General features: G+C 37.1%; 1 protein-coding gene across 1 annotated transcript in view; it reads left to right on the forward strand.

Moving 5' to 3' along the window:
• The first annotated feature begins 1,754 nt into the window (after positions 1-1,754).
• Tenm1 (teneurin transmembrane protein 1) overlaps positions 1,755-13,130 on the forward strand; it is a 784,432-nt gene continuing 773,056 nt past the window's right edge. The window contains exon 1 of the mRNA XM_075956580.1: positions 1,755-2,398. The gene's annotated coding sequence lies outside the window, so the exon portion shown is untranslated. The remainder of the gene's footprint in view (positions 2,399-13,130) is intronic.

Genomic DNA, 13,130 nt, shown 5'->3' on the forward strand with positions numbered 1-13,130 from the left:
CTGGGAGGAGAACAGCTGGAAGCTTTGATGCGCTGCAAGATCAACTCTTCCGGTTAATTAGCGCCAGCCACAGCTCCAAACGTGCCTTACTGCAACCCCTAGTGGGCTCCCAAGGCAGCAATAGCTGGTCGTTCTTGCAGAGGAAAATTAAAAAGTATGCGTGCACACAAGCGTATTTACACACAACCTTCTTTTGCACTCAAGAAAAACATCAGTAAATGTCTTTAGGTCAAAGACACCGTGACTCCTGGCGATAATCATTTCTTTAGCTTGAGGTAGAAAGACCCCAGGAACACAAACCGGGCTTGCAAGCCCTGATGCGCTCCCAGTGCCTGGATGTTTCTGGGGTTGAGCTGTAGGGTTAGCGCTCGGGAGTCTGCAAAGACTCATGTTCTTTTTCCAGTTGATGCTGCTCCCCTAGCTAAGCATTTGGTATCTCCCATGGTCTCTTGCTTTCCCTTGGAAGCCTGGCAGAAGGCAGTTATGGGCGTCGCCGGCGCCCTTCCCGGAACAGTAAAGGCTTGTTGGAGATGGCGCCAAAGCCTCCCCACTTCAGTCACATCTGGTCCAGCCATGCAGATGTTAGCGGTTGGAGAGTGCCTCCTTGCGAGGCGCCCCAAAGTCTCCAGCATGCCTAGTGAGTCTCCTAAAGCTCCCCAAGCGAGTTTCTGGGTGTGCAGATTCCACTTCTCCGCTTTTTCGAGGAAGCTGAAGTGGGTGGGAAGGGAAGGATCCCAGGCTTGGGGCAGGGGAGTAGGTTTGCTTGGGTTAGTGCCCTCCTGCCCAGCTAGGTGAGGGATAAAGCTGTTTGGGGAACCCGGGGGCCAGAATGGCCAAGCACAGTAGGATTAAGAGAGCCTTCTACACACACACACACACACACACACACACACACACACACACACCCTGTTCTTTGAGGATATTGTTAGGTCTGACCTGTCTTGTGGTCCCTTGGTGCACTGGGGTCATACTGTCAATGGATGACACTTTGGAGTTGCTCTCTACACTACACCAGTGAGAGCTTTTGGGTACCCTAGTACCACATTCACCTGCTTGGCTTTTCTGAAGAGCAAGAAGAATAGGACATTAAGAGGAACCCATAAACAACCCCCCCTTTGGGGTTTATCCCATACACACTAAAGTTATACTGGCGAGAGACTTCTCAAATTTCTAAGCTGGTCCTGAAGCTTTACGCAATGAAGCTGCAATGGAGAGTTTTAGCGCGTATGTTCGTGTGTGTGTGTGTGTGTGTGTGTGTGTGTGTGTGTTCGCGCGCGCGCCTGCTTGTCTGCTTATACATATCATGAATGGGAATTACTGTCCCGGGTTGATTCTGAGATTAACAAATACTCCTTCGAAGTCTCCATTCCACCTCATCTTCGAGAGAAAATAATGATAAATGCTGGTCATGTGAGAAGAGAAATTGTCCTAGTGTGGTCTGAAATCAAAATTTTGTTTGTCCATATTGCCTTTTGCTCTGGTACCGAGCTTTTTCCTGCTCTCTCCACCCTCAAACACTCCTGATCATTCTCAGTTCCACTTCCCTTCCTCTGCTTGTTACCTGCTCCTTCAGCCCTCCTCCTCCAGCTCCTCCCAGCTCAACCCCCACCTCCCGGGGCTCAGCTGCGGCTAAAACCTGGAGTCTTGGGGAAAAGAAAAAAGAAAAAAAAAAAAAGCCTAGGCTGTGAAGCTGTCAAACCGGGCATGCTCAGTAGACAGGGCAGGTTTTTTGGTCTCGAGTAGCGGAGAAACATTTTTTGCACAAGCGCGACCAGCCTTAGAGCGCGGCGGCGGCGGCCACGGCAACATCAGCACAGCCATCAGCGGTGCAGACGCCGGGCACCCGGGAGCGCGGCGAGCTCCGGCTCAGCCTGGAGTTTATCTCCCAGTGCCCCGAGGCTTAGCTTACCTCTTTTGATCTCCCTTTTCTCCTCTTCTCTCTCTCTCTCTCTCTCTCTCTCTCTCTCTCTCTCTCTCTCTCTCTCTCTCTCACACACACACACACACACACACACACACAAATTTCATTTCGCATACACATATGTATACACACTAGCTTGAAGAAAAGAATAACAACAAAAACAAAAGAAAAAAAAAGCGACCCGGGAGCGAACACCCTCCTGGCAGCGATCGTCCGCTGGCAAAGATAGTAGCCAGGTTCGGTTCTTGCCCCCAAGCGACCGCGGGCTGAGAGCGCCGCCGCCGCCAGCTGGAGGAGAGCGATGCGGGGGCCCGAGCGGCAGCTCGAACAGTAATGTGGATTTACAGTCATTTCCTGCAGGAACCAGCAAAGACGCCCGAAGTCCAGGGCACTTTCAGCACCGAGCGGAGCTGAGCACCTGGCGAGGAGGCGGGGGACCGCACCTGAGGACACCACTGAAACTTGCGCCTGGACTCGGTAGGTCCTTTTCTTTTGGATCTTACTTCCTTCCCTCTTTATCCTGCCTATCTTCCACCCCAAGGACTCCGGGCGAACTTCCCTTCTAGGATGCGGTTGCGGATGGTGACTTCTGGTCAGGAAAAGCTGGTTGCGCCGGTTCTGGGGCTCCTGATGGAGGAAACAGAGCCTATGCAACCTTTTCACCAGATCTAGTTTTGCCCCAGGGATCTGGACCACTAAGGAGAGACGGGAGGTTGGCCTTGTTGTCAGTTCAAGCTTCCAAGAGGCCCTAGGGACACTGTCCTTCCAAGGTTTGGTGGGTTTCCCAGGTGGCACTTTTGCCAATCAACTCCTTCAGTACTGTTAAGAGGGCTGCTAGCCTCCGCTTTCGCGCAGACCAAGGCACTCTAACAAGTGGACCAAGATGCTTGGAGTGGCAGGTGGGAAGGGTCTATCCAAAAAGAAAGGAGACAATCACCTCCTGCATTCCTTCCACCTGGAGCATCCACCAGGGTTCTGCCACTCTGGGTCACCTCCTACAATCTCTGTAGGAGAAGATACCCAGGGGCAAGAATGCACTATAAAACCTGTTTGCTTCTGAATTGGTATTCCAACCTCACTCAGGGAGTTCGAGTTCTAGGGGATTGCCAGGACCCTCATTGAGGCCCCACCCAATGTGTCTTCTTACACCCCAATCTGTGTCAAAGGAAATAATCATTACTGGGCATTGAGTGCTTCAATAGCCGTCGGTGTTGGCTTTAACTATGCGCTCATCTGTGCGGGATTGTGTGTTTTTGCGTTTCTTACTGAAAACGTGGTGTCTGGAATCCAGCCACAGCTAGTACATCTGCCGAGAGCCAAGCACCCGCTAGGCATGCCTGGGGAAATGTAACCTCAGCTTCTCCCATTCCAGGAACAGGCGTGTTGCCAATTCAGTTTTAAGATGCTTTGCCTAGAGGTGCGGAAGGCAGCCCTAATGCTACTTGGTGAGTGGATGAGCTCGCAGTCAGTAACCTATTTAAACATTTCTGCAAACTGGGTGCAGCTGATGTTTACAATTGCAGAGACAGCCGATCTCACTCCACTAGTGGATGTCCTCTCCACGTCCGTTTCACCACTGGGAGAGTAGGGGCGGGGGCCTGAGCTGGCTTGTAGCTAGTACTTGCCATAGGCAGCTTTGGGTTTAGCAGATCTGCATCACTGCTACTGGAGATATGCTAATATGGTAGAAAAACTCTACCCCTTCGGTACAAAGCAATTGTTCAGAATATGCCTCAAAGTTCACAGGCTTTTCTGAGCACAATAACCCAGTTGTGTATTTATAGTGGTCCAAAGAAACATGAAGAGAAGTTCTCTGTGTCACAGAAGAGAAATTAGATGTCATTTGAATGTAGAGACCAAAAGGAAATGAAATGCCCCAGTGAACTTTAATAGGTATCATTAGATAAACATTTAATTGATCGTATTTGCGGTAAGGATTGCAGGCAGTTTCCTTGAATTTGAGATTGTTGTTCTATGATTATAATTAGCAAGCCAAGTACTCTGCACTGAAAGCATCAATTGCTACTTTAGTCTGTTTCATGAAGACATTGCAAATGTCTGCTCTATTGTATCTTTGGCTGAAAGAAAACCACTACCTCTCTTCCTCCTCTCAAATCTTCTGACCTGTAGCAGAGGGTACTGGAACAGTGACAAGCAACAGTACAATCTAAAAGGGGAAAGCTCCTTTTAAATGAAAAGACTATCCACAGCTTTAAGTTCCCCTCAGTAATTATTCTGCACTTGTTTGCTTGCCTACCCCTGCACTGCACATTTCCAGATACCTGGGGTGGGGTGCAGAAGGCTTCCTACGACCTCTAAAGTATGTATTGGAATATTAAAATCCAAGTTTTGACATTTTTATCCCAATTTTCAAGACTTTTTCAATGTTCTATAAAAGAATTCACCATTGCAAAGTTCTTAAAGGATAGTTAAAAGGTTTCAGGTATGCTGCAATAAGGTTGCAAACTTTTGATACAAATAAAATAAAGTCATGATGTGCATTTGCAAAGGGGTTCTGGTCATTTATAAAATGAGCCCATGATCTAGATGTTAATTAAAACTTTGCAGGTTGTCCAACATAATTTTAAAAATCAGGTGTCTCTGCAAAACAACTACATAAAGGAATACTTCACAGTTTCATAATGACAATAACAAAATTCACTCTCTAGAACAATGACAAAAATTAGGGATAAACACTTGGGATTAGATGATATCGTATTTGCTTTTACATCTAAGATTCAATTATGGATTAAGAATAGATAGGCGTATCATTTGATAATTATAGAGAGAGGCATAAAAGAAAACATTGTTTTGCAGAATCATGGTGCTGTAATGATTGTTAACTGAGTGTCCAAATATTCAACATATAGGTGTATTAAAAAGGAAAATCATAGTGTATGGAATTATCAGCTCCCTCAACAACCCAATTCAAAGTTTGGATGTTCTAAAAGTCTCAGTATTTGAGTTCAGCTATCATATGTGTAAATAGCATTGACATACTCACAGCTTCCTTTATGATCATTGTGTCTTTCTTCCGCCCTTTATATAGTTTCTTGATGAAAGAGAACTATATAGCAGTCACATTTATTCTGTATGATACTATCTTAAATGATGAAACTGAAAATTATTATTTGATCTTGCTTTTGAAAATAAAAGCCTATTGGAAATTTATTTTCTGTGACAATCTTAAAAACCTTGTAAGTGAGAAATTTTAGTGGCAATTAACATAACAAAATATTTTTTTTTACATTCTACATTGGAGATATGCTTTCAGAATTCATGAGGGAAATTTTAGTGACAATTAACAAAAGAATTTTTTTCATATTCTACTTTGGAGATAGGTGTTTAGAATTTATGTAATATTTTCATGAAGTTCGCTTTTGCTGAAAGTCTGTCAGCTTCAGATTTAAGTAAAGCTATCAAGTCTTCAGTGTACATTATGATTGATCAATTCCCTAAGGTTTCCTAAATATGTTAATCTGTTAGTTATGAATATATTTACTTATGTATGACTTGAGGTCAAGGTAAGACTGGTACTTTGAGTACCTGACTCAAAGATAGTTCTTTTTTAATTAAAATATTTTATCACACTGTTGATATTTGTTCCCTACTCGCGTGCACTCGCTTGTTCGTGTGTGCTCGCGCGCGCGCACACACACACACACACACACACACACTCTTCCTTGGAAGGAATCTTGTGTGAACATCATTGGACATAAAACACAAAGGCTAATTTTATTAAAGTGTTTTATGTGTATGTGTGTGTATTTCTTAATTTTCTGTCAATTTTAAACCTGAACAATCATTTGTGACTACTTTACAAAGCTTCTCATCATTTATCATGCGGAAGGAAATCAGAATTGGATTACTAGGACAACTACAGGCAGATGAAATGATAAAATCTATTATATCATGAAGAATTTTACAATTCTGATTACCGGCATATATCCATAACTTTGAAAGTGAATGCTATTATAAAAATTAAAAGAATTCAAATTTCACAATTGCTCACATAAACAATAACTGATTTCAGTTACCTGCAGATTCTACTAGACTAGATTATTTTATTTAATGGAGGTTGAAATTTTTTCCTACCTTAAGAAAATATCCTTCTCACCTAATATAATACTTAGCCGTTATTGGTAAAATTAAATTAATGCATGACTCACATGCCTTAATGTGTTATTTATATTTCTTTTGTTTCTTTTTTTCTGTTGATTCCTGTTAAAGCAGCAGAAAGTAAATACCAATCTGTGCCATGCAGTTAGAGCAGGTGAATGCTATTAAAGGCTGGGCACAGTTTTTGATTATTGCAAACATGGATGGTTCAACTACAGCTGTCTCTTTAGTAACAGTGTTTTCTCTTATGCAGTTTATATTATGTATAGTGATATTGTAGTTTTATACACATGATGTGGTATGGTTCAAAAAAGACAAAGATATTGCTTACATTTAAAACTCATGGAAAATAGGATGAAAAAAATTGAAATATGGTGGTATAAACTGAAAATTATTACAAAACATTTATGTTAATTTATCTGTGAATATTGTCACATACAATTTGAATAAACTAGTTTTACTTAGTGATAGCAAACAAATTTACAGATGATGACCATCACTGATATTTTTAAAATACTAACATTCAAGAAAATTTAAAACTATTAAATTCTTATGTAACTTCAATACTTATTTCTAGACCTGAAAGTATATTCTTGGATAGTTTACAACTTTAAAAAATATTCTGAATTGAACTTCCTGCCCAAGCACCTACTTTTGGTAAACAATAGCATATGGTAAAATGTGCATATATGCCAAATAACCACTACCTCCTGGATGATGTTTTTAATGTGATGTAATGATTCTGAAATATTGGATTTTCCTCTGCTACCCTAATCTAGCTGTAAGAGTGAAGTTAATTAGAAAATCAACACATCAATATGTGTTTGGAATCTTTTTCCGGATTAATGGATCCTCTTTGTAAAGCTATTTTTATGGAACCTTCTTATTTTTGTTTCTCTCAGGTCTGCAACACAATTAATATGTTTTCTGGATATTTATGATTTTATCTGGGTTTCTATGTAAGACCCAAATGTGTGCAAGCAACATTCCAACAGCCAGGGGTTTGGGACAATTTAAACTAACCTCTGGTTGATTGAAACAATGTTTTACTCAGTGTCTGAATGTTTTGGAATCATTTAACATGTTGATGACTATAAATGCCTTTGCAGAAAAAGAAAATAAGTAAAACTAAAAAATACGTATAAATTATCTTCAACACTTTTGAATTTCTATGAGACACATAATAAACCAAATTTCATCCTAGAGCCTTCCACGAATTATGAGATACCACTGACATTCCCAAACTATTACAAGATCAAAAGTAAACCAACTGGCCTTTACAAGAAGCCAGAAAATGCAAAACTTTTTAAATCTGCAATTCTTTACCTCTCGCCCCCAGAGATTTATCAGTTTCAAAGATAACAGGTTTGATATGTTAGCATCTCATGATTTCCTATCCTTCATTTCCCAATAGTCTTTCTACTGCCAAGGAAACTAGATGGGACAGACAGCTGGGAGTTACACATTTAGGGCAGGAACTTCTTTTTTAATTTTAAGTTAGCTTGTTGGTCCCTGAAAGTAACTGTAAAGGTTGTAGAATTGAACTTGTCAGAAATAAGTGATTAAGCAGGACAAAATATCAGCCATTTTTCTTAAGATTTTACTTGCAAACCTCTTCTATACCTACTCAAGCAGTTTTAAAAAATAGAAAAAGAAATAGAGGTTTGATTTGACATTCTTATTGGTATTTATGTAATCTACAAAACATTTTTGTTCTATTAGAACATTCACGGCTGTAAAATAGTTTTGTAATAGCTATTACATTGAAAAATATGTTTTTTTCTAATTATGATTCTGTAGACTTTGAAGAACTCTATTTAGTGATCACAGTAAACTAAGTACAAGTGGTGTTTGAATTTTTGGGTACAATTGGTTAGTTTTCCTTTTAAAATAGAAATACAATTCTGTTAAAATATCTATAATCTATTTTTCTTTTTATTAGAGAACAAATGTATTTGAATGCGTTTATTTGAAATTCAGAAAGGAGTCATTTTGCCCATCACTATAAAGCATACTGAATGTTTTAATTTTAATTAACTGTCACTTGATAAGTAGTCGACAATGAGGAAATTGCCTTTTAATGTTTCTCATATTTTGTTGTAACAATTTTGTGGCTGATTACAACTTATGAAATTGAATTTTGGAATCATAGTCTCTAATATGAGCTAAACTGAAGCCTATGCTGTCTTTTGCAATACCTGCTGTAGGTTCTGAAAATCGAATGGATTTTCTTATGAAATATTGTTTCAAACAAAATTTTTTTATATTATGGCTAAGAAAAAGCAGTTTTTTCAGTGAGGATTGTTGTAATGAAAAAGAAATGTTTGTTGTCTTATAAGGGTCAAAAGGTCTTTTATGTTTTAAATGCAGCTATTTAAAATGCAAATATCCTAGACAGAATTATGAATGATAGATTAGGACATTTATTTAATGTTTTAGAAAAGCAATTATTTGCATTTCTATCTCACAGACAATATTTGGAATATCAGTTTACTATTGCTGAATTTTGAATTGTATGTATTTTATTAGTTGTTTTGTTGGTGTTTGCTTGTTTGAGCTATAGCTGTATAATTACAAAAACAAAAATTAGGTCATTTGTCACTGATGAACTTGCAGAGTACCTAACACCTGAATCTATTAGATCCTGTTGGTTTCCTCTAAACTTTATGTAAATACTTGACATTTGGGGGGATAATGAAATAATCAGTGTATTAGCTGAATGCTCATAATATCTGATCAGTCGTTCTTTGTTGTATGCTCAGGTTTAAAGGAGTTATAGCTTTCATATCTATTTTCAAAATATGATATACTTACTATTCAATTGTTTTCCTATTTAGGTGAAATATATTATAAGTATTTACTGTGCTGGTGCAGATATAGTCACTCTCAGTAGAATTCAAATATGGTTATATTCAAGGAAGTCCATTTTCATTTTTTTTGGAATTAGTTTAGTGTTTTTAGCTGCCTATATGAAATGAAGATTTGTATATTGGCCAAAAGAAAAGTAAATGATTCTCCATTTGCATACTTCAGGGAAAATCTTATTACTGACTAAGGTCAAAGAGAAAGATTCCCAGTTGCATGATTTTGCATAATTGGTGGATCTTAAATGTGTCTATTTCATCAAATGTCTCTATTTGGTTTAGACACCTGTCAAAGAGAAGGTGCCAGATTAGGTGGACAATTGGTTTATTAGATATCACCATCCCTGAGTCCCAGCTGCATGCAGAAATTTAAAGAAATCTCTTCAGTTGTTCAGCTAAAATAGAAAAAAAAATGATACTACAGATGGGCCATCTCAATAATCCAGATTTTTTTCAGGTACATTTAAAATTAAATGTCCTAAGAGATGATTAATTCAGGAAAGTTATTGATAATGAACTCATCTTATGCTACACATCCTTTGCACCCATGATGATGCCTTATTAAAGGTGTCTTAATCTTGCTAATTACCACCTGTGTTTAAATATAGAGGTGTATAAATATACTACAACCACACAGTTGCTGGAAGCATTCTAAACCTGAAATTTTGCCTCTATTCCTAGCTAACTTAGTTCCTAACAACAAAATGTTTCTGATCAACATTTTCAATTTATAGTCTGTGCATTATGTTCCCTACTTTTAATGCTAATGATTTCCTTTTCTAAAGCTGTTTTGCTTAATTGCAAACGTTTGAAAGATATTGATGTGAGATCTGCTCAGTTAAGTAGCCCCAAAATGTGTGTGCTGATGTGTAAGGATGAAATTGTTTTCTGTGGAGAGTATTTATTAAACATATGTACATTTTCACACCAACTTTGAGAGCATTGTGTACAGAAATGTATCTCCTCTGTTTGCTTATTGTACGGTTTTAAAGAATATGCTTCTGTGACTGAGCCTCATTGCATCTGTAAAGATGTAAGCAACATAGGACAACGGCACAATTGCTAGGCAAGTCAAGTAAAGAAATTCATTTTGAGAAGATAATTTTAATTTTACTAATGAGATCTAGTGAACTTAAAAATGAGAGCTATGCAGTTGAATAAAAGTTGGATGACACACAAATTTTCTGGACTCATAATTTTTTTCTTTTTAAATGTATTTATGTTTATATTATGTACACATGTGTGCATACATATATGCCATACATGAAGGTCAGAAGACCAAGTACAATAGTCAGTTTTCTACTTCCGCCATGTGGTTACTGGAAATTGAACTAAGATTGAGCATGATGACAAATGCCTTTACCCTTTAGCCATTTTACCAGCCCTAGATTTGTATTTTTATGGAAGGTTTACTTTGAGCTACTTCAATATAGATATTATTTTTATTTCTCGTGTTTTGTGTAATAAAATCTCAACATTTAAATTTGGTTTGGGATTCATGAAGTATTAACACAAGTTGCTTTTTATTGTTTTTTTGTCATTTTCTCCTATTTGAGATATTGCCTTGACAACTTGTGAAAGTGATGTAATTTAAATATAAACAATTAGAATGCAGTGCAAGGGCAATATTTTAATGGTTAATTTATCACAAAGTGGGAAATATTCACAATGTATTTTGTAAAATACAACATAGTTTTAAAAATGTATAAAATATAATGAAAAAACACTGATCTCACACACTCAGTAAAATACTTGGCTGCAGTATTTGGTTGATGAAGAAGCATAACAATATAATCAATATTTACACAGAATGTAGGAACAATAGGTACACTTTCATGCATTTTCTCTAAATGCACTTTACATGTCATGTGGTGGCTTTTCTTTCAACAAACGCTACAATTTTTTGTAGATTTTGTCATACATCAAAAAACCCACTTTTCATGAATAAAGCTTTTTGTCTGATCTTTTTTTTCATATATTTGAAAATCTTTTACAAATACTTCTGTTGACCTCACTATAAAATTCATTCAAAAGCCTTATCTATGGAAGACAAACATATAGGCATAATATGATTTTGTAAGGGATTCTCCAAGAGAAATAATTAGAAATTTCTGGAAGCTCAAACATGATAAACCTTTATCAAAGATGTATTGCTTATATTAATCCTGTTGTAGATTTTCTAAATTTATTAGTGTGAAATAAGTGTGTGGGTGCCCATTCCGGGCCCTAAAGGGTGTCAGATACCTGGAACTGAGGTATGAGTGGTTGTGAGGTGCCTAATAAAGATGCTGGAAACTATAATTGGGCCCTCTAGAGGAGCAACGTATGTTAATAATTGCTAAGCCATCTTCCCAGTATCCTTAAATTAATTCTTAATGGGTACCCCTGAATATTTTAGTTAGAGAATAGGACTCACATTCTACATGGCATAAGGACAGTGAAGAGGGTACAAATTAAATTAGGCACAGAGAATACCTATCAAGAACTAAAGTGTTTCATATGCAGATCTGGAGATCAGGGATCGAACATAATATTTCATTTTGTGTGCCTGCATGTAACTGATATACAGAGAGTATTTAGTACTTAAGTACTGAATGGAAGAATTTTCCTGCATAGAATGTTATTCCAGAAAATGGCAATGTTTCTGATGTTTCTTTAAACTCAGGAAATTTGTTATATTTAAATATATGAAACCTACCCTGAGACTCATTATAAGGTTCACAAAAGAAAAAAATTGTTTGAATGAATAATGAGGTCAGGTTTGGAATTATTTAATGTGCAATAGCATAAAGACATCCAGATGGAGTTAGATTTTTCAATGATACAAACTGAATAATTGATTATCAGTTCTGAAGGTGTATATTTGGGAGCCATCAGTCAATCGATGCAGTCACTAAACTTACAAGAATGGATAGTTAGGATCTCTTACAGACTGTAAAGAAAATACAAAGGAAAATATGACATTTGGAAAAACACTGCATTTAGGACGTTAGAGATGTAAGAGGAAATATTCCGTAAGTAGTTATGATAAGAGTTGAGTTAGGGGAAAAAAACACATAATAAAATAAAAGCTAAAGACAAAGGATCTTGTAACGCCACTAGGAAATAGGCATCAAAAGTATAATTCATAGGGGAACATACGAATGCAAATAAGTGTTGTTTAAAAAACTTCAATTTCAATAATCAAAAGAAATTCTATTAAGTAGGTATGAAATTTTAGTTATGCAAAGTGAATAATTTCTAACTATCTTCTGTAGATTATGACCATCAGTGCTAGGAACAATACAAAAAATATATATGAGGAATTTTTGATAAGATAGAGTAATTGTGAAAGTCCTAATTCTTAGAGTTATACTGGCAGGTAAAAGCTATAATCAAGCCAATTGACAAATGGTTAACTCAGTTGATTCCACCTGCAAACGCTATCATTTAACCTGAGTTATTTTTCACCCCACTAATCATTAACATCCTAGACTAAACTATCATTGTTTTTAATTGAGACTAGGTAATAATATTCACAAAGATTATTATATTTATTATTGCCCCCTCTATGGTTTTCTACACAGAAGCCAGTATGATTTTAAAATTTCATTAACATCCATGCTTTGTCTCATTCAGGCCTGTTAGTCAGAGCAATAAAACTTGTCACATATAAAATATAATTTAAAGGTTGAAGGAAAAATTAAGGCATACAAGACTCTACCTGATTTGGGTATCGGACTACATACTGTATTTCCTATCCAACCTTGGTAAATCTTTGTATGTACTTTGACTTTTGCTTTGCTGCTAAAACATACTATGATTTTTGTCATCCAGGACCTTTGTGCATAGATTTTGTTATGTTTGTTTGAAATAATTTTTCCAGATTCCTATAGGTGTAACTTCTCATTTTATTCACATGTTTAAAGAATTATTATTCCATCATAGCTACCTAGTCTATCTTTTGCATTGATTTCTACTGCACTCCTTCATTATCCTCTCCCCTTTTCCATTTCTATTTTCTTCCATGTTAGCTAGAATTACTCGGCATCATACTGTGTTTTTCTGTATACATTATCACCTTCTTTAGCATATAGGCTCAATGAGGCCATTAGCTACTTGCCTTTTGTTCAGCACTACATCCATATAATCTAGAAACGTGTCCAACAAGTAGTAAGTGCTTACTAAATATCAGTTTAATAAGCAAAGAGATAATAAAAATCTGATAGAATTTTAATTGGTAGAGA

Source organism: Microtus pennsylvanicus, chromosome X (genome assembly GCF_037038515.1).
Source record: "Microtus pennsylvanicus isolate mMicPen1 chromosome X, mMicPen1.hap1, whole genome shotgun sequence".
Classification (NCBI taxonomy): Eukaryota; Metazoa; Chordata; class Mammalia; order Rodentia; family Cricetidae; genus Microtus; species Microtus pennsylvanicus.